Genomic DNA, 20366 nt, shown 5'->3' with positions numbered 1-20366 from the left:
ACACTCCGATGCCTCCTTAATCCTGAGGATGTCACTTAACAAAAAGTTAGCTGAGTCAAGAATTTCAAACACACCCTTCTAGTGATATCTGCAGTTTGCACAAAGTATTATTTGGCTTTTGTGAGCTAGTCTACCAAAGGGCAATGAAATATCATCCCAGGAACAACTCAAATATCAAAGAAGAGAGAGGAATGCCTCGTTGACTTTTCCTCCTCTGTAGTTGATAAAGTGCTATTAGGACTATTTTACAGCAGAGGTCTTTTAAATGGAGAGATGCTTGTCCAATTGCTATATGTCTACTGCTCTATAGGCACTATGCTTAAACATAAGCTCCTTGAGGCTAGGAATATATATTCTTCCCATGTGTATCTCTTTCAATCTTGTTGGTACTTTGCATGTAGGAAGCTTCAAATAATTTTTGTTAAGTGAATGAATGAGCATTTTACAAATGAATTTCAGTGAATGTTGCTCTCATAGCCATAAGAATCATATTGCTTAAACATACAGTGGGTATAATGTGTGGCCTAAAGATCTCAAGCAAAACCATAAAGTTCATAGTTAATCAGTGATCAGACCACAGGAGATATGGATAATTCAAAGACTGGTTGGACACTCACTTAGAGATCACAAAATTCAATGCATAAAGGATTTACTTTCTCCATTGCCAGAAGAGCCAAGGTGGATTTAAAGTTGAGAGATCCAGACAGTGCAATAAAATCCAAGTTCAAGTACTGACTAGAGACTCCTGGACCAGTGCATCCAATTTTAGGTAGAAGATAACGTGTATGGTTCTTGCTATATCAAATATTCACTATGTAAAATCTAGTTAAGAAAAAATTGATTTTAAAATGGGCCAATGAATGTAATTAATGATCCTTTTGGTCCCTTAGACTGAACCTGAACTTGGGATTTTATTGTCTAGCTATAGAGTAAATCTTAAAGAGTAAACTATGCTACTTGGTGTTTTGATAATAAGCTACCTTTTATGTAGTGTCTGAATATGCTAAGTGTTCTGTCTCTGTCCTTTTAATTACACATTACAAATTACAAAAGAAGGAAGGAAGAAAGGAAGGAAGGAAGGAAGGAAGGAAGGAAGGAAGGAAGGAAGGAAGGAAGGAAGGAAGGGAGGGAGGGAGGGAGAGAGGGAGGGAGGAAAGAGAGATGAAGGAAGATGAGATAGATAGATAGATAGATAGATAGATAGATAGATAGATAGATAGATAGATAGATGATAGATAGATAGATAGATAGATAGATAGATAGATAGATGATAGATAGATATGCACATATGTGTGTAAAACCATACAAAATATTTTTCACAATTGCCCTGTATTATGCTTATCTTCAAACTTGAGTTTAGCCACATTCAGATTAGTACCTTACCCAGGGTTGTACAACCAGGAAGTATCTAAACACTCAGTAAGATTGCTATATGCAATGTCTTGGTTTTCTGTCCTACCTCATATTTCACAAGAGGCCAGAATACAGCAGTGCCAAATCAGAGTTTACCTGTATTTACATGGAGAAAGACCTGGCTTGCTTCCACTTCTCATTTCACCCCTTTTTATACTCCTCCACTTAGGCAGGTTGGCTTGACTTGTCTTTTCTCTTGTGTCTAAGTCCTCACTCCACTATCCTTCTTCAGCCACTCTCTGAGCACAAGCCACTTGTTCATAATTAGTACCATCTTGGTGGATACTCATTATCTTACTATAGTGACCCCCCCCTCCATTTATTTCAGATCTGCCCTCTCCAACATCTGTGACCAATGTGTGTTCGGCCAGTTGGACAAACATGGCTCATGCTGTCTCATCGCATGGGCCAAGCTGTACCTTCCATTCCATCCCCTAGCTTTGGAGGTACATATAGAGCTATGCCCATGGCATTTTCCTGGTGGAGCTGCTGGCTGAGTTGTGCTTTTAAAATATCTACTGGCTCTGCCTCAGTCCCAGGCAACAGTGTGCTTCATGAGAAAAACCTTGCAACTCAAATAACAATAAGATCTTGTTCTCCAGATCCAATCTGGCTTTCATCTACTTGGCAAGTCCTTTATTACCTCTGATAGAAACTCTGGGTTCTCTGTGGGAGTCAGAGGGGATGGAGGACATCAAGAGAACATGACCCACTGGATCAATTAAGCAAGGCTCATATGGGCTTATAGAAACTGAAATGCTAATCATTGGGGCCTGTGTGGGTCTGTACCAGGTCCACTGTTAGCTTGGTGTTTTTATGGGACTCCTAACAGTAGGAGCTGGGGTGTCTCAGCCTCTTTTGCCTGTTCCTGGGGCTCGTTTCCTCCTATTGGGTTTCCTTGTCCAGCCTCAACACAAAGGCTTTGGCCTAGCTTATTGTATCTTGGTTTTTCCTGTCTTCCTGTCTTATCTCAGAGACCTGCTCTTTCCATCAAGAAAATGGAGGAGGGGGTGGATCTGGGAGAGGCAGGAGAAGGATAGATTAAAGGAACGGAAGGAGGAGAAATTGCAGTTGGTATGTAAAAAAATTAAAGAAAAAATATAAGTCATTTGAAACCTTAGGTAAAAAAAAAAAAAACAAGAAAGAAAGAAAGAAAAAGAAAAAGAAAAAGAAAAAGAAAAAGAAAAAGAAAAAGAAAAAGAAAAAGAAAAAGAAAAAGAAAAAGAAAAAGAAAAAGAAAAAGAAAAAGAAAAAGAAAAAGAAAAAGAAAAAGAAAAAGAAAAAGAAAAAAAGAACTCTGCCGCAGAAGGTGCCCCAGACCTCCTCAGACCTGAGCAACCACTTCCTTCTCATTTCTTCCACATAATCCTCAATTCTCTTCTTCCTACACAACTTCCAGTGAATTTAAGCAGATGTACATTGTATTTAAACTCCAGAGAAAACAACCACATCTTCTCTTCTCATTTCACAGTAGAGACTTTAAAATCAGCTTTTCTCTTCAAGACAAAAAACCTTGAGATCAATGGACCTGAACACATTTCTCACCCTTATGATTTTTTTCATTTTTTATTAAGGCACTTTTATTAGATATTTTCTTCACTTACATTTCAAATGCTATCCCCAAAGCCCCCTATACTCTCCTCCCATCCTGCTCCCCAACCCACCCGCTCCTGCTTTCTGGTGCTGGCATTTCCCTGTCCTGGGGCATATGATTTTTGCAATACCAAGGGCCTCTCCTCCCATTGATGGCTGACTAGGCCATCCTTTGCCACATATGGAGCTAGAGACACGAGCTCCAGGAGATACTGGTTAGTTCATATTGTTGTTCTTCCTATAGGGTTGCAGGCCCCTTTAGCTCCTTGGGTACTTTCTCTAGCTCCTTCATTTAGGGGCCCTGTGTTCCATCCAATAGATGACTATGTGCATCCACTTCTGTGTTTGCCAGGCAATGGCATAGCCTCACACTAGAGAGCTATGTCGGGGTCCTGTCAGCAAAGTCCTTCTGGCATATGGAATAGTGTCTGGGTTTGGTGGTTGTATATGGGATGGAACCCTGGGTGGAGCAGTCTCTGGATGGCCTTTCCTTCCATCTCAGCTCTGAACTTTGTCTCTGTAACTCATTCCATGGGTATTTTGTTCCCCATTCTAAGAAGAAGTGAAGGATCCCCACTTTGGTCTACCTTCTTCTTGAGTATCATGTGTTTTGCAAATTGTGTCTTGAATAATCTAAGTTTCTTGGCTAATATCAGCTTATCAGTGAGTACATATCATGTGTGTTCTTTTGTCATTGGGTTACCTCACTCAGGATCTTATCTTCCAGACACATCCATTTGCCTAAGAATTTCATGAATTCATTGTTTTTAATTGCTGAGTAGTACTCTGTTGTGTAAATGTACCACATGTTCTGTATACATTCCTCTGTTGAGGGACATCTGGGTTCTTTTGCACCTTCTGGCTATTATAAATAAGGCTTCTATGAACATAGTGGAGCATGTGTCCTTATTACAAGTTGGAACATCTTCTGGGTATATGCCCAGGAGAGGAATTGCTGGATCTTCCCGTAGTGGAATCACCATGCCTGACCTAAAGCTGTACTATAGAGCAATCGTGATAAAAACAAAAACAAAAATCAAAGCAAAACATGGTACTGGTACAGGGACAGACAGGTAGACCAGTGAAATAGAATTGAAGACCCAGAAATGAACCCAAACACCTATGGTAACTTGATCTTTGACAAGGGAGCTAAAGCCATCCAGTGGAAAAAAAAGACAGCACTTTCAACAAATGGTGTTGGCACAACTGGCAGTTATCATGTAGAAGAATGCAAATTGATCCATTCTTATCTCCTTGTACTTTCTTATCTCCTTGTAAGGTCAAGTCTAAGTGGATCAAGGAACTCCACATAAAACCAGAGACACTGAAACTTATAGAGGATAAAGTGGGGAAAAGCCTCAAAGATATGGGCACAGGGGGAAAATTCCTGAACAGAACAGCAATGGCTTGTGCTATAAGATTGAGAATCAACAAAAGGGATCTCATAAAATTGCAAAGTTTCTATAAGGCAAAAGACACTGTCAATAAGACAAAAAGGCCACCAACAGATTGGGAAAGAATCTTTACCAATCCTAAATCAGATAGGGGACTAATATCCAATATATATAAAGAACTTAAGAAGATGGACTCCAGAAAATCAAATAACCCTATTAAAAATGGGGTACAGAGCTAAACAAAGAATTCTCAACTGAGGAATACTGAATGGCTGAAAAGCACCTGAAAAAAATGTTTAACATCCTTAATCATCAGGGAAATGCAAATCAAAACAACCTTGAGATTCTACCTAACACCAGTCAGAATGGCTAAGATCAAAAATTCAGGTGACAGCAGAAGCTGGCAAGGATGTGGAGAAAGAGGGACACTCCTCCATTGTTGGTAGGATTTTTTTTTCATTTTTAATTGGTTATTTTATTTACTTACATTTCAAATGTTATCTCCCTTCCCAGTTTTTCCTCCACAAACTCCTTATCTCCTCCTCCCTCCCTGATGCCACTATGAGGGTGCTCCCCGATCTTCATATCCACTCCTGCTTCAGTGCACCAGTGTTCTCCTCCATAGGACCAAGGGGCTCCCCTCCCAGTGATGCCAGATAAGGCCATCTTCCACTACATATCCAGCTGGACCATGGGTATCCCCTGTGTAGTCGTTGGTTGGTAGTTTGGTCCCTGGAAACTTTGGGGTGGGAGGTGTCTAGTTGGTTGATATTGTTGTTCTTCCTATGAGGTTGCAAACCCCTTTAGCTCTTACAGTCCTTGCCCTAACTTCACCATTGGGGTCCCTGCACTCAGTCCAGTGTTTGGCTATATACATCTGCATCTGTATTGGTCTGGCTCTGGCAGAGCCTCTCAGTAAACAGCTATACCAGGCTCCTGTCAGTAAGCACTTCTTGGCATCAGCAATAGTGTCTGGGTTTGGTGTCAGCAGATAGGATGGATCCCTAGGTGGGGCAATCTCCGGATGGCCTTTCCTTCAGATTCTGTTCCACTTTTTGCCTGCATTTCCTTTTGGTAGGAGAAATTCTGAATTAATATTTTTGAAGTGGGTGGGTAGCCCAATTCCTCAACCCTTGCCTATGTACTGGAGAAAGAGCAATTCTCAAATTTATATGGAATAACAAAGACAAAAAACCACAAAAACAAAACAAAACAACAACAAAAATAACAGAATATCAAAAACCATTCTCAACAATAAAAGAACTTCTGGGGGATCACCATCTCTGACCTCAAGCTATACTACAGAGCAATAGTGATAAAAACTGCATGGTTTTGTTACAGTGACAGGCAGGTAGGTCAATGAAATAGAACTGAAGACCCAGAAATGAACCCACACTCCTATGGACACTTGACCTTTGACAAAGGAGACAAAACCATCCAGAGGAAAAAAGACAGCATTTTCAACAAATGGTACTGGTTCAACTAGCAGGCCGCATGTAGAAGAATGAAAATTGATCCAATTTTTAGTAGCATTTTTATTTTTTTTAATTTTTTATTAGATATTTTCTTTATTTACATTTCAAATGCTATTCCCTTTCCTCATTTCCCCTCTGAAAACCTCCCTGTCCCATCTCCCCTCCCCCTGCTCACTAACCCACCCACTCCTGCTTCCCTGACCTGGCATTCCCCTACAACGGGGCATCAATCCTTCACAAGTCTAAGGGCCTCTCATGCCATTGATGTCCCTAAAGGACATCCTCTGCTACATATGTGGCTGGAGCCATGGGTCCCCTCCATGTGTACTCTTTGGTTGGTGGTTTAGTACCTGGGAGCTCTGGGAGTACTGGTTGGTTCATATTGTTGTTCCTCCTTTGGGGCTGCAAACCCCTTCAGCTCCTTGGGTCCTTTCGCTAGATCCTCCATTGGGGAACCTGTGCTCAGTCCAATGGTTGGCTATGAGCATCCACTTCTGTATTTGTCAGGCACTGGCAGAGCCCCTCAAGAGACAGATATATCAGGCTCCTGTCATCAAGCTCTTGTTGGCATCCACAATAGTGCCTGGGTTTTGTAACTATATATGGGATGGATCCCCAGGTGGGACAGTCACTGACTGGCCTTTCCTTCAGTTTCTGCTCCACACTTTGTGTCTGTATCTTTTCCCATGGGTATTTTGATCCCCGTTCTAGGAAGGACTGAAGTATCCACAATTTGGTCTTCCTTCTTCTTGAGCTTCATGTGGTCTATGAATTGTATCTTGAGTATTTTGAGCTTCTGGGCTAATGTCCACTTATCAGTAAATGCATGTCATGTGTGTTCTTTTGTGATTAGGTTACCTTACTCAGGATAATATTTTCTAGTTCCATCCATTTGCCTAAGACTTTCTAATGAATTCATTGTTTTTAATAGCTGAGTAGTACTCCATTGTGTAAATGTATCACATTTTCTGTATCCATTCCTCTGTTGAGGGACATCTGGGTTCTGCCCAGATTCTGGCTATTATAAATGAGGCTGCTATGAACAGAGTGGAGCATGTGACCTTTGTGGAGAGCCATGCCGTGAGCAATTGCCATTATAAGATGGTGCCGGCCTCTGGTGTGCCTAACTAGTAAACAAGCCATGTGCGCAAGTGCAAGAGTGAATTCACGCCTAGTCACTGCCCATCTCAAGGCATAGTAATGGGGTGATGGGCGAGCAATGAATCAGGAGCTGACACGCCACATCAGGTGCTGAAACGTCATGGCTGAGGGCTATATAAGCAACGCCATTTTCCGGGGTCTGGGTCCTCCCTCCTGAAGAAGCAATAAAGCTTTTTGCTGCAGAAGATTCCGGTTGTCCGAGTGTGTTCTTGCTGGCGAGAACGATAGCTTGGGACAAGTGGCACCGAGGAACCCGGGAACTTTATACCATCACACCAGCGCAAGGGAGATTCCCTGTTCGCGGGGCAGAATCAGAACTGCAGGACATTAAGGCTCTGTAAGGTACGTACAGTCTTGAAATTTCTCCAGAGTTAGATGCCCTTTTGATTGTTTTCATGGTGATTATTCCTTCCCTTTCGGTTTTGTTTTGCTTCCACCGCTGGAACTGCTGACTGGTTCTCAGTCGCAGTCAGGCCTGGACAGTGACCAGTATTGCTGACTGGTTCTCAGTCACAGTCAGGCCTGGACAGCAGTCAGGCCGGGACAGCGACCAGTATGGGAATCTCCCACTCTGTAGTAACGGCCTTATGGTCGGTCTCGAAGCAGTGTGGCCTGAAAATCGCCACAAAGACTATAGAGGGATTTGTCAGGGAGATAGACCATGTGGCACCATGGTATGCTTGCTCAGGGTCATTAACTGTCGCCTCATGGGACAAACTGAAAGGAGATCTAGTTAGGGAACAGCAAAACGGCAAACTTGAAGCAGGGACCATGCCATTGTGGAAACTGGTGAGATCATGCTTAACAGACAAGGATTGTCAGCAAATGGTTGAAGCGGGGCAGAAAGTTTTGGACAAAATTCAAGACAGTCTATCAGAGACAGAGCGGGGAGAGAGAGTAAAAGTTGAGAGGAAACAAGGTACACTGAAGAATAAAGACCTTTCCACGGGCCTTGAGCCTGAGGAAATGAAATGTAAGGGACAGAATGCCCTGGTAGAGCTTAGAAAAAGGGACGGAAAGGGAGAGAAAAAGAAAGATCGAGCTGGAGAGGCACATAAGGAAAGGAGCCTCTACCTGCCATTAGATGAGTTCAAGGCACTAGCTGTCAGTAGCTCAGAATCGGATAAGGAACTTAGATCCTCTGAGGAAACAGACTTAGAGGAAGAAGCGGCAGGCTATGAGGGAGAAAGATACCAGCCAGATGAAAGACGAGTTAATCAGTTACAGAATAACATGAAAGCAGCTAGAGACAAATGTCAAATCGCTGCGCGGTCTCCAGGCCCTCAACCTCTGGGTCCTAGTGCACCTCCGCCCTATGTGCAGAGGTATCATTCATACTCATTCATTTCAAAAGAGAAACAGAGAAAAGTGCAGCAAGCATCTTTGAAGGTGCCGATGGCGGACGCTTTCACGCCCTGGTGGAGTATATACAGATTAAAGAACTTGCGGAGTCAGTCTGTAACTATGGAGTCAATGCCAACTTTACTGTAGCCCAAGTCGAAAGGCTTGCTACTCTGGCAATGACCCCCGGCGATTGGATGACTGTAGTGAAAGCTGCATGTCAAGCTTTACAAACTATAGAAAAGGCCTTACAAGATGCTCAATTACAACGCATTGATGAGTCAAAGTCATTTGAATTGTGCATATTAAAAACTGCATAGTTACCAACAGCAGTCTTGTGGCAAAATGGACCCTTATTGTGGGCCCATCCTAATGCTTCCCCTGCAAAAATCATTGAGTGGTATCCTAATGCAGTTGCTCAACTCACACTTCAGGGGGATAAAAGCAGCCATTACTCATTTTGGGAAAGAACCTCATATGCTAATTGTGCCTTATACCTCTGCTCAAGTTCAAACCCTGGCAGCAACAACTAATGATTGGGCAGTCTTGGTTGCCTCCTATTCAGGACAAATTGATAATCATTATACAAAACATCCAATTTTACAGTTTGCCTTAAGCCAAGCCATAGTGTTTCCAGTAGTAACAGCCAAACACCCACTTCCAGACGGGGTAGTAGTGTATACAGATGGATCCAAATCTAGCATAGGTGCATATGTAGTAAATGGCCAAGTAACATCTAAACAATATAATGAGACATCACCCCAAGTTGTAGAGTGTTTGGTAGTTCTTGAAACTTTTCCGGGACCGCTCAATATTATATCTGATTCCTTATATGTGGTTAATGCAGTTAATACACTTGAAGTTGCTGGCTTAATTAGACCCTCTAGCAAGCTTGCTCACATTTTTCAGCAACTTCAGTCAGCCCTGTTACATAGAAGACATCTTATGTATATTACTCATGTTAGGGCTCATTCTGGCCTTCCTGGCCCCATGTCTCATGGAAATGACTTCGCAGACAAAGCAACTAGAATCGTGGCTGCTGCTCTGTCCTCGCAGGCAAAGGCTGCAAGGGAGTTTCATCAACGCTTCCATGTGACAGCTGAAACTTGACGCCGCTGTTTCACTTTAACCAGGAAGGAAGCTCGTGACATTGTCACCCAATGTCAAAACTGTTGTCAATTTCTGCCTACTCCTCATGTAGGGGTAAACCCCTGAGGCATCAGGCCATTATAGGTCTGGCAAATAAATGTCACTCATATTTCCTACTTTGGAAGAAATCAATATTTACATGTTTCCATTGACACCTGCTCCGGTGTTATGTTTGCTACGCCTTTAACAGGGGAGAAAGCCTCTCATGTTATACAGCACTGTTTAGAAGCTTGGAGTGCTTTGGGCAAGCCCACAATTCTTAAAACTGATAATGGGCCAGCATATACCTCTACTAAATTTCAGCAATTTTGTCATCAAATGGATGTCACTCACCTGACTGGCCTTATAATCACAATGCCTTAAAATCCTCAAGGACAAGGCATTGTGGAACGTGCCCATCATACACTCAAGTCTTATTTTATAAAACAAAAGGGGGGAGTTGATGAGACTCTGCCCTCAGTGCCAAGAGTAGCTGTATCTATGGCACTCTTTACACTTAATTTTTTGAATCTTGACGAGCAAGGTCGCTCTGCAGCTGATCGACATAGCTCAGACCCTGGTAGACCAAAAGAAATGGTGAAATGGAAGGATGTCTTATCTGGTCTGTGGAAAGGCCCGGATCCTATTTTGATAAGATCCAGGGGAGCTGTTTGTGTTTTTCCACAGAGTGAAGACAATCCATTTTGGCTGCTGGAACGACTCACCCGCAAGATAGTAATCAAGGATGGTGTGGAAGATGCTGACCTCCCGAGGACTGCTCCTGAACCTGACAATGTTGAACTTGTCTCAGGTTCCTAGTATGATGGGTGAACATAGATGGGCCATTCTCTCGACTTTCCCTAAACCAATGCCAGTTCACCATGATGCTATAGTTTTTCCAAAATTCTTTACTACTAATAAAACATTAGATTTACCATATCTACCCTATGATCCTACCCGAGCACCATTAGGAGAAAATCGCTCTTTATTAGAACAAGGTTCTTTATGTTTTCAAATTAATGGACCAGGAAAATGTATTAACCTCACAGCCCAAGCTTTGGGGAGGTTTAATGAGCACCTAGGAGGTTGGGTGAGCACAACCCAAGATACTTCCAACGCAGATATAACCTTTACAAATCGGACCTTCTGGCAGGAGGCAATTTGGGTTAATGGTACATTTCTACCACCTAATTTTTCAGACAAAGAACATCCCCACCAACCAAAAATAGCCCCTCATTGTAGCTTGGAAGATGAAGGGCTAATCCTGCCTTTGTCTGATTGTCAATCCTCCATCACTCTTTGGGCAGATCAGAGTAAAACCTTTTCCTTTTCTCCCAACATGATGGCTGACCCAGAGAAGGAATTTGTTATGAAAAAAGGACTTTTCATACAGGACTTTAGAATGCATCCCTTTCACAAGTGGGTGCTTTGTGGAATCAATGGCAGTTGTACAGAACTCAATCCTTTGATCTTTATCCAGGGAGGAGCAGTTAGAAAGGCTTCTTTTACTGGCATCTCAAGATTTGCTCTGTATTGGGGAATACATGCTGCCTCCCTGGACTCTTATGGATATACTAATACCAGTGTAGAGATCACTGGGTTCAATAAAACTTTGGTAAAGCAGACTGATTATCCACCTACCCCAGTCTGTGTTTACCCCCCTTTCTTGTTTATTCTTTCAAATGATTCATTTGAAGTCTGTTCCAATGATTCTTGTTGGATTTCTCAATGTTGGGATGTAACAAAGGACACCCGTGCCATGGTGGCATGGATCCCACGTTGGATCCCTGTTCCAGTGGAAACACCCTCCACCTTATCCCTGTTTCGACAAAAAGAGATTTTGGCATTACTGCTGCCGTAATCATAACAATTTCAGCCAGTGCAGCTGCTGCTATAGCTGCAGGGTACACTATAGCTAGTATGGTTCAATCAGGCACAAAATTAAATCAGCTTTCAGCAGATCTGACTGATGCCATCACTGTCCAAACTTCTGCTAGTACCAAGTTAAAGGGAGGGCTGATGATTTTGAATCAGCGCCTTGACCTGGCGGAGGAACAGATAAGCGTCCTATACCAGTTGGCCCAGTTGGGTTGTGAAAGAAAATTGGGCACTCTGTGTATTACCAGTGTCCAATATGAAAATTTTACTCATGCAGCTAATCTGTCTAGACAGCTTTCCTTGTATCTTGCAGGAAATTGGTCCAAGGGATTCGATGAGACTCTTGAGGCCCTGAGGGTGGCAGTTTTAAAGATCAACTCAACGTGAGTTGACCTGTCATTGACAGAGGGCCTCTCCTCCTGGATTTCATCTGCATTTTCTTATTTTAAGGAATGGGTGGGGGTAGGTTTATTTGGTGTTGCCACCTGCTGTGGACTTGTGTTCATGCTCTGGTTGGTTTGCAAGCTCAGAACCCAACAAACAAATGACAAGTTTGTGATAGCTCAAGCACTTGCTGCCATAGAGCAAGGGGCCTCCCCTGAAATTTGGCTATCTATGCTCAAGAATTAGTTGACATTGGTGGCTGGCCTCTTTTGTAGAGTTCGCCCTAGGTCATTTAGTAGTTACTGTCACATAGCACTGTGGTATCCAGGAACGGGCAACTTTCCTCATGCACAGATCAACCTAAGACACGGGGCCTGGTGGTGATAGGGTTACCCTATGACAGAAAAGGCTGTGACATTAGAGGAACGACCTAAGACAGGAGCCACAGCGGATGGGCATAATTACACAGACCTAGTCCAGCCTCATTTTAATAAAATAAAAAGGGGGAGATGTGTAGAGCCATGCTGCAAGCAATCACCATTATAAGATGGCGCTGGCCTCCGCTGTGCCTAACTAGTAAACAAGCCTTGTGCGCAAGTGTGAGAGTGAACTCATGCCTAGTCACTGCCTATCTCGGGGCGTAGTAATGGGGTGATGGGTGAGCAACAAATCAGGAGCTGACACGCCACATCAGGTGCTGAAACGTCATGGCTGAGGGCTATATAAGCAACGCCATTTTCCGGGGTCTGGGTCTTCCCTCCTGAAGAAGCAATAAAGCTTTTTGTTGCAGAAGATTCTGGTTGTCCAAGTGTGTTCTTGCTGGCGAGAACGATAGCTCGGGACAGACCTTATTACATGTTGGAGCATCTTCTGGGTATGCGCCCAGGTGTGGTATTAGTGGGTCCTCAGGTAGTACTATGTCCAATTTTCTGAGGAACCACCAAAATGATATCCAGAGTGGTTGTATCAGCTTGCAATCCCATGAACAATGGAGGAGTGTTCCTCTTTCTCTACATCCTTTACAGCATCTGCTGTCACCTGAGTTTTTGATGTTAGCCATTTTGACTGGTATGAGGTGGAATCTCAGGGTTGTTTTTATTTGCATTTCCCTGATGATTAAGAAGGTTGAACATTTCTTTAAGTCCACTTGGACTTGAGCTTTGTACAAGGAGATACTAATGGATTAATTCACATTTTTCTACATGCTATCTGCCAATTGAACCAGCAGCATTTGTTGAAAATGCTGTCTTTTTTTCACTGGATGGTTTATCTCCTTTGTTAAAGATCAAGTGACCATAGGTGTGTGGGTTCATTTCTGGATCTTTGATTCTATTCCACTGATCTACCTGCCTATCACTGTAACAAAACCATGCAGTTTTTTATCACGATTGCTCTGTAGTACAGCTTGAGGTCTGGGATGGTGATTCCCAGTTCTTTTATTTTTGATAATAGTTTTCGCTGTCCTGGGTTTTTTGTAATTCCAGAGGAATTTGCAAATTGCCCTTTCTAACTCTATGAAGAATTGAGTTGGAATTTTGATGGGGATTGCATTGAATCTGTAGATTGCTTTCAGCAAGATGGCCATTTTTACTATATTAATCATACCAATCCATGAGCATGGGAGATCTTTCCATCTTCTGAGATCTTCTTTGATGTCTTTCTTCAGAAACTTGAATTTCTTGTCATACAGATATTTCACTTTCTTAGAGTCACACCAAGATATTTTATATTATTTGTGACTATTGTAAAAGGTGTTGTTTCCATAATTTCTTTCTCAGCCTGTTTATCCTTTGACTAGAGGAAGGCCACGGATTTAGTTGAGTTAATTTTATATCCAGTGATTTTGTTGAAGCTGTTTATCAGCTTTAGAAGTCCTCGGGTGGAATTTTCGGGGTCACTTAAGTATACTATCATATCATTTGCCAATAGTGATATTTTGACTTCTTCCTTTCCAATTTGTATCCTTTAGACTGCCTTTTGTTTTTTAATTGCTCTGACTAGGATAAGTACTATATTGAACAGGTGGAGAGAGAGTGGACAGCCTTCTCTAGTCCCTGATTTTAGTGGAATTGGTTCAAGTTTCTCCCATTTAGTTTGATGTTGGCTACTGGTTTCCTATATATTACTTTTACTATGTTCAGGTATGGGCCTTGAATTCCTGATCTTTCCAAGACTTTTATCATGAAAGGGTGTTGTACTGGCTAGTTTTGTGTCAACATAACACAGCTGGAGTTATCACAGACAAAGGAGCTTCAGTTGAGGAAATGCCTCCATGAGATCTAACTGTAAGGCATTTTCTCAATTAGTGATCAAGGGGGAAAGGCCCCTTGTGGCTGGAACCATCTCTGGGCTGGTAGTCTTGGGTTCTATAAGAGAACATGCTGAGCAAGCCAGGGAAGGCAAGCCAGTAAAGAACATCCCTCCATGGCATCTGCATCAGCTCCTGCTCCCTGACCTGCTTGAGTTCCAGTCCTGACTTCCTTTGGTGATGAACAGCAGCATGGAAGTGTAAGCCAAATAAACCCCTTCCTCCCCAACTAGCTTCTTGGTCATGATGTTTGTGCAGGAATAGAAACCCTGACTAAGACAGGTGTTGAATTTTGTAAACTGCTTTCTCAGCATCTAATGAAATGATCATGTGGGTTTTTTTTTTCTTTGACTTTGTTTATATAGTGGATTACATTGATGGATTTCCTTATATTGAACCATCCCTACATCCCTGGGATGAAGCCTACTTGATCATGATGGATGATCATTTTGATGTGTTATTGGATTCGGCTGGCAAGAGTTTTATTGAGTATTTTTGCATTGATAAGCATAAGGAAAATTGGTCTGAAGTTCTCTTTCTTTGTTGGGTCTTTGCAGGGTTTAGGTATCAGAGTAATTATAATTTCATAGTATGAATTGGGTAGTGTTCCTTCTGTTTCTATTTTTGTGGAATAGTTTGAAGAGTATTGGTATTATGTTTTCTTTGAAGGTCTGACAGAACTCTGTACTAAACCCATCTGGTCCTGAGCTTGTTTTGTTTGGGAGACTATTAATGACTCCATCTATTTCTTAAGGGGTTATGGGACTGTTTAGATCATTTATCTGATCCTGATTTAACTTTGGTACCTGGTATCTGTCTAGAAAATTGTCCATTTCATTCAGATTTTGAAGTTTTGTTGAGTACAGGCTTTGTAGTAGGATATGATGATTTTTTTTTCAGATTTCCAAGGTTTCTGTTGTTTTGTCTCCATTTTCATTTCTGATTTTGTTGATTTGGATACTGTCTCTGTGGCTTCTAGTTATTTCGGCTAAGGGTGTATCTATCTTGTTAATTTTCTCAAAGAACAAGCTCCTGGTTTGGTTTATTCTTTGAATAGTTCTTTTTGTCTCTACTTGTTTGATTTCAGCCTTGAATTTGATTCTAATCTTCTTGAGTCTATTTGCTTCTTTTTGTTCTAGAGCTTTCATATGTGCTGTCAAGCTGCTAGTTTATGCTCTCTCCGTTTTTTGTTTTTTGTTTTTTGTTTGTTTGTTTGTTTGGTTGTTTTTTTTTTTTTTTTTTGGAAGCACTCAGAGCTATGTGTTTTCCTCTGAGCACTGCTTTCATTGTGTCACATAAGTTTGGGTATGTTGTGGCTTCATTTTCATTAGATTCTAAAAAGTATTTAATTTTTTTATTTCTTCCTTGACCAAGTTATCATTGAGTAGAGTGTTGTTCAGCTTCCAGGTATATGTGAGCTTTCTGTTATTTATGTTATTGAAGATCAACCTTAGTCTGTGATGACCTGATAGGAAGCATGGGATTATTTCAACCTTGTATCTGTTGAGCCTGTTTTGTGAACAATTATATGGTCAATTTTGGAGAAGGTACCATGAGGTGCTGAGAAAAATGTATATTATTTTGTTTCATGATAAAATGTCCTATAGATATCTGTTAAATCCATTTGATTCATAACTTCTGTTACTTTCACTGTGTCTCTGTTTAGTTTCTGTTCCCATGACCTGTCCATTGATGAGAGTGGGATGCTGAAGTCTCCCATTATTATTGTGTGAGGTGCAATGTGTGCTCTAAGCTTTAGCAAAGTTTCTTTTATGAATGTGGGTGCCCTTGCATTTGGAGCATAGATGTTCAGAATTGAGAGTTCATCTTGGTAGATTTTACCTTTGATGAGTATGAAGTGTCCTTCCTTATCTTTTTTTGATAACTTTAGGTTGCAAGTCGATTTTATTCGCTATTAGAATGGCTACTCTAGCTTGTTTCTTGGGACTATTTGCTTGGAAAATTGTTTTCCACCCTTTTAATCTGAGGTAGTGTCTGTCTTTGTCACTGTGGGTTTTCTGTATGCAGCAAAATGTTGGATCCTGTTTAAATATCCAGTCTGTTATTCTTTGTCTTTTTATTGGAGAATTAAGTCCCCAGTGATATTTAGAGATATTAAGCAAAATTGATTGTTGCTTCTTGTTATTTTTGTTGTTAGAGGTAGAATTATGTTTATGTAGATATATTCTTTTTGGTTTGTTAAAAGAAGATTGTTTTCTTGCTATTTCTAGGGTGTAGTTTCTCTCCTTGTGTTGGAGTTATCCACTTAGTATTCTTTGAAGGGCTGGATTTGTGGAAAGATAATGTGTAAATTTGGTTTTGGCATTGAAAATCTTGGTTTCTCCATCTATGGTAATTGAGAGTTTTGCTGGATATAGTAGCCTGGGCTGGCATTTGTGTTCTCTTAGAGTCTGTGTGACATCTGTCCAGTATCTTTTGGCTTTCATAGTCTCTGGAAAGAAGTCTGGTATAATTCTGATCTGCCTTTATACATTACTTGACCTTTTTCCCTTACTGCTTTTAATATTCTTTGTTTTGTGCATTTGCTGTTTTGATTATTATGTGATGGGAGAAATTTCTTTTCTGCTCCAAACTATTTGGAGTTCTGTAGGCTTCTTGTATGTTCATATGCATCTCTATCTTTAGGTTAGAGAAGTTTTCTTCTGTAATTTTGTTGAAGATATTTACTGGCCCTTTAAGTTGGGAATCTTCACTCTCTTCTATACCTATTATCCTTAGGTTTGGCCTTTTCATTTTGTCCTGGATTTCCTGGATGTTTTGGGTTAGGAACTTTCTGCATTTTACCTTTTCTTTGACTATTGTTCAATGTTTTGGTATCTTCTGCACCTGATATTCTCTCTTCTATCTCTTGTATTCTGTTGGTGTTACTTGCATCTATGACTCTCGATCTCTTTCCTAGGTTTTCTATCTCCAGAGTTGTCTCCCTGTGTGATTTCTTTATTGTTTCTACTTCTAGTTTTAGATCCTGGATAGTTTTGTTCAATTACTTCACCTGTTTGGTTGTGTTTTCCTGTAATTTTTTAAGGGATTTTTCTGTTTCCTCTTTAAGAACTTTTGCCTGTTTATTTGTGTTCTCCTGTATTTTTTTTAAGGGTGTTACTTATGTCCTTCTTAAAGTCCTCTATCAGCATCATGCAATGTGATTTTTAAATCCAAATCTTGCTTTTCCGGTATGTTGAGGTATCTAGGACTTGCTGTTGTGGGAGAACTGGGTTTTGATGATGCCATGTAGCCTTGGTTTCTTTTGGTAAGGCTCTTGTGCTTGCCTTTCACCATGTGGATATCTCTTGTTTCATCTGGTCTTGCTGTCTCTGGCTTGAGCTTGTCTGTCCTATGGGCCTGTAAGCCTGTGTCAGCACTCCCTGGAGACGAGGTCTCCCCTGACAGGGCCCGTCCGTGCACAGAGTGTTGCAGAACATTCCCAGATTCTACTCCACCATTCCTGCAACCTGTGTGCTCCTGGCTAGGCCCACCTTAGACAGACACCAGAGAGAAAATAGTGATCTTACCTCTGAGCCTGGGGGTCAGAACACTTCCCAGAGACTAGTTCTTACCCAACAGGACCCATGTACAGAGGGCTATGGAATGGTCCCAGCTCCTGGGTGCCAAATTGGCCCATCCTTGTACAAAGTTCAAGTCCAAGTGGATCAAGGACAGCCACATAAAACCAGATATGATGAATCTAATAGAAGAGAAAGTGGGAAAGAACCTTAAATACATTAGCACAGGGGAAGATTTCCTGAACAGAATGCCAATAGCTTATGCTTTAAGATCAAGAATTGACAAATGAGGCCTCATGAAATTTCAAAGCTTCTGTAACGCAAAGGACACTGTCAATAGGACAAAAACGGCAATCCATAGACTGGTGAAAGATCTTTACCAACCCTACATCCTATAGAGGGATGATATCCAAAATATATAAAGAACTCAAGAAGATATACTCCAGAGAACCAAATAACCCTATTAAAAATGGTGAACAGAACTAAACAAAGAATTCTCAACTGAGGAATACCGAAGAGCTGAGAAGCACTTGAAAAAATGTTCAACATCCTTAATCATCAGGGAAATGCAAATCAAAACAACCATAAGATTCCACCTCACACCAGTCAGAATGGCTAAGATCAAAAACTCAGGTGACAGCTGATGCTAGCAAGGATGTAGAGAAAGAGGAACACTCCCCCATTGTTGGTGGAATTGCAAGCTGGTACATCCAGTCCGGAAATTAGTCTGGTAGTTCCTCAGAAAATTGGAAATAATTCTACCTGAGGACCTAGCTATACCACCCCTGAGCATATCACCCTATATTTGGGTACAAACTATCAGGTGACCTAACCATTCAGAGGGTTAGTTTCCACATCTCTAAATTAGCCCACTAAACCTGATTAGAGAGAAGACCTCATTAGATTCCAACAATACATACCACACACAGTTTTAGGTAGGTACATTATTGAGATTATATTGGTCTTATCTCTATCTTTGGTGCTTCTTTGTCTTGAATGCATAGTTTAATATGGATATGCATGTGGCGAAGGAGTTAACTGTCAGGAAACAAAGAGAGGAAGGGAGAGATCAGCATCCTGTTACCCACTTCAAGGGCATGCCTTCACCCAATGGCCCCACTTTCTCCCATTAGATCTTAAGAGCCACAGCTTCTAACATACCCCACAAATACAAGCTGTTTACCCAGCCTTTAACAGACTGTTGCTGTGGAAACAAATTTTAGGATTAAAATGTCAAGGTCAGGAACACGAAGGATGCAAAATGAAGCCATGCAGTTTGGTATGAGATAATGAAGTGGACGAGAAGAGAGGAAATGTGAGGCCCTTGGGAAAAAAAAAAAGTTGTGGCAACCTCAAATGGCATCTACAAAGCAATGCCACATCACTTTCCCCAGGAAGGCACATAAAGCAGTGCCACTATGTATTATATCTAATGCATTTATTAACAGCAGGCTAAATTGTAAGACCAGCTTTTATGAAAGCATCTGCCTACCCAAGGGGACCACTAGAGACTTGCCCAAAGGCAACAAATCAAATATGAGGTAGCCTGGGAAAAATGCAGTTAAATATCAGTAACTACACCTACTGACCATCAGAATACCTCTTATGGTTAAACATCCTTAAAATTGAAATTAAGCTGACCTCACTGTATCAGAAACTAAGGTACCAAGGCATTCTCCCAAATACCTATACAAACAAATGGGCTAAAGCTGCAGAAGACCTAATTATCATAATAACACTTGCACTGTTGGAATCATAGGAGGAAATACCTTTAAAGGAAGATCTGGCACACCATGATTTAAGACAGAAAAGGGGTCACCTGACCTCATGAATATGTCACCTGTTTCATAAGTGCTCATTCAAATTTCTTTAAAATCTGGGTTGCACAGCCCTCAAGACTGCTTCCCACCTTGGGCTGGCCCACTCCAGCCTCTCTCTGAAGTGCTTACTTTCCTTGGTTTTTCTTCCGTCCCTTTGCTAAAAACATAAGAAACCCCCACAACATCAACAACATGGGTCTTTCGTAGTCATTCCACATCAACCTAAAACAGATCCCATGGGATGGGCTTAAGGGTTGGCTCCAATAATTGTGAAAACAAATGCCCTTGACCACAAGGGTTGACTCATGGACATGATACAAGCATGCTCCAACTCAGTTATAAAAAAATAAAAAATAATAATAATTCCATAATTCCTGGGATTATTCTCCACCAGGAACATGTAAGTGTGGAGTTTTCAGTGGAATATTTGCTACAGAGGGAGAGCCAAACTAGGGAATGTTTGATAGAGGAAAGTAAAGCTAAGAGGTTTAAATGGCACTGCTTAAATACACAAATCCCACAACCTCTGCTATTACGAGAATATCCATTCTAGTTCGCCTCAGATTTGTTTGCGCTGGTTTTCTGTCACCGAAGGCTGAGACCTCTGACTACCACATTGCTGAATCCTAGAACACAGTGTGCTACGTGATATGTGTGTGGTGTGTGTCATCAGCATTCCTGGGGTCCAGATGAGACTTCCCAGAAGAATATCTCCCTTCTCTCCTCACAGTTCCACCTGAGGTGTTTTCCACTCTTCCCTGCAGTTTCTTCACTGACCTGATGACTGCTTTCTCCTGGGCCCGATAGGACAGTGCAATACATGGTACTCTTAAACTGGGGCTGTAGATCAGGGGTAGAGGGCTTGCCTAGCCTGCATGAAACTACGAGTTCAATCTTCAGTATCATTAAACATATAAATATAAGCCTTGGATTGTGCTTGGGTATGATTC

Source organism: Mus caroli, unplaced genomic scaffold (genome assembly GCF_978045245.1).
Source record: "Mus caroli unplaced genomic scaffold, Mus_caroli_1 scaffold_3, whole genome shotgun sequence".
In the NCBI taxonomy this organism is placed as follows: domain Eukaryota; kingdom Metazoa; phylum Chordata; class Mammalia; order Rodentia; family Muridae; genus Mus; species Mus caroli.
Note: the sequence above shows the minus strand (reverse complement) of the source record.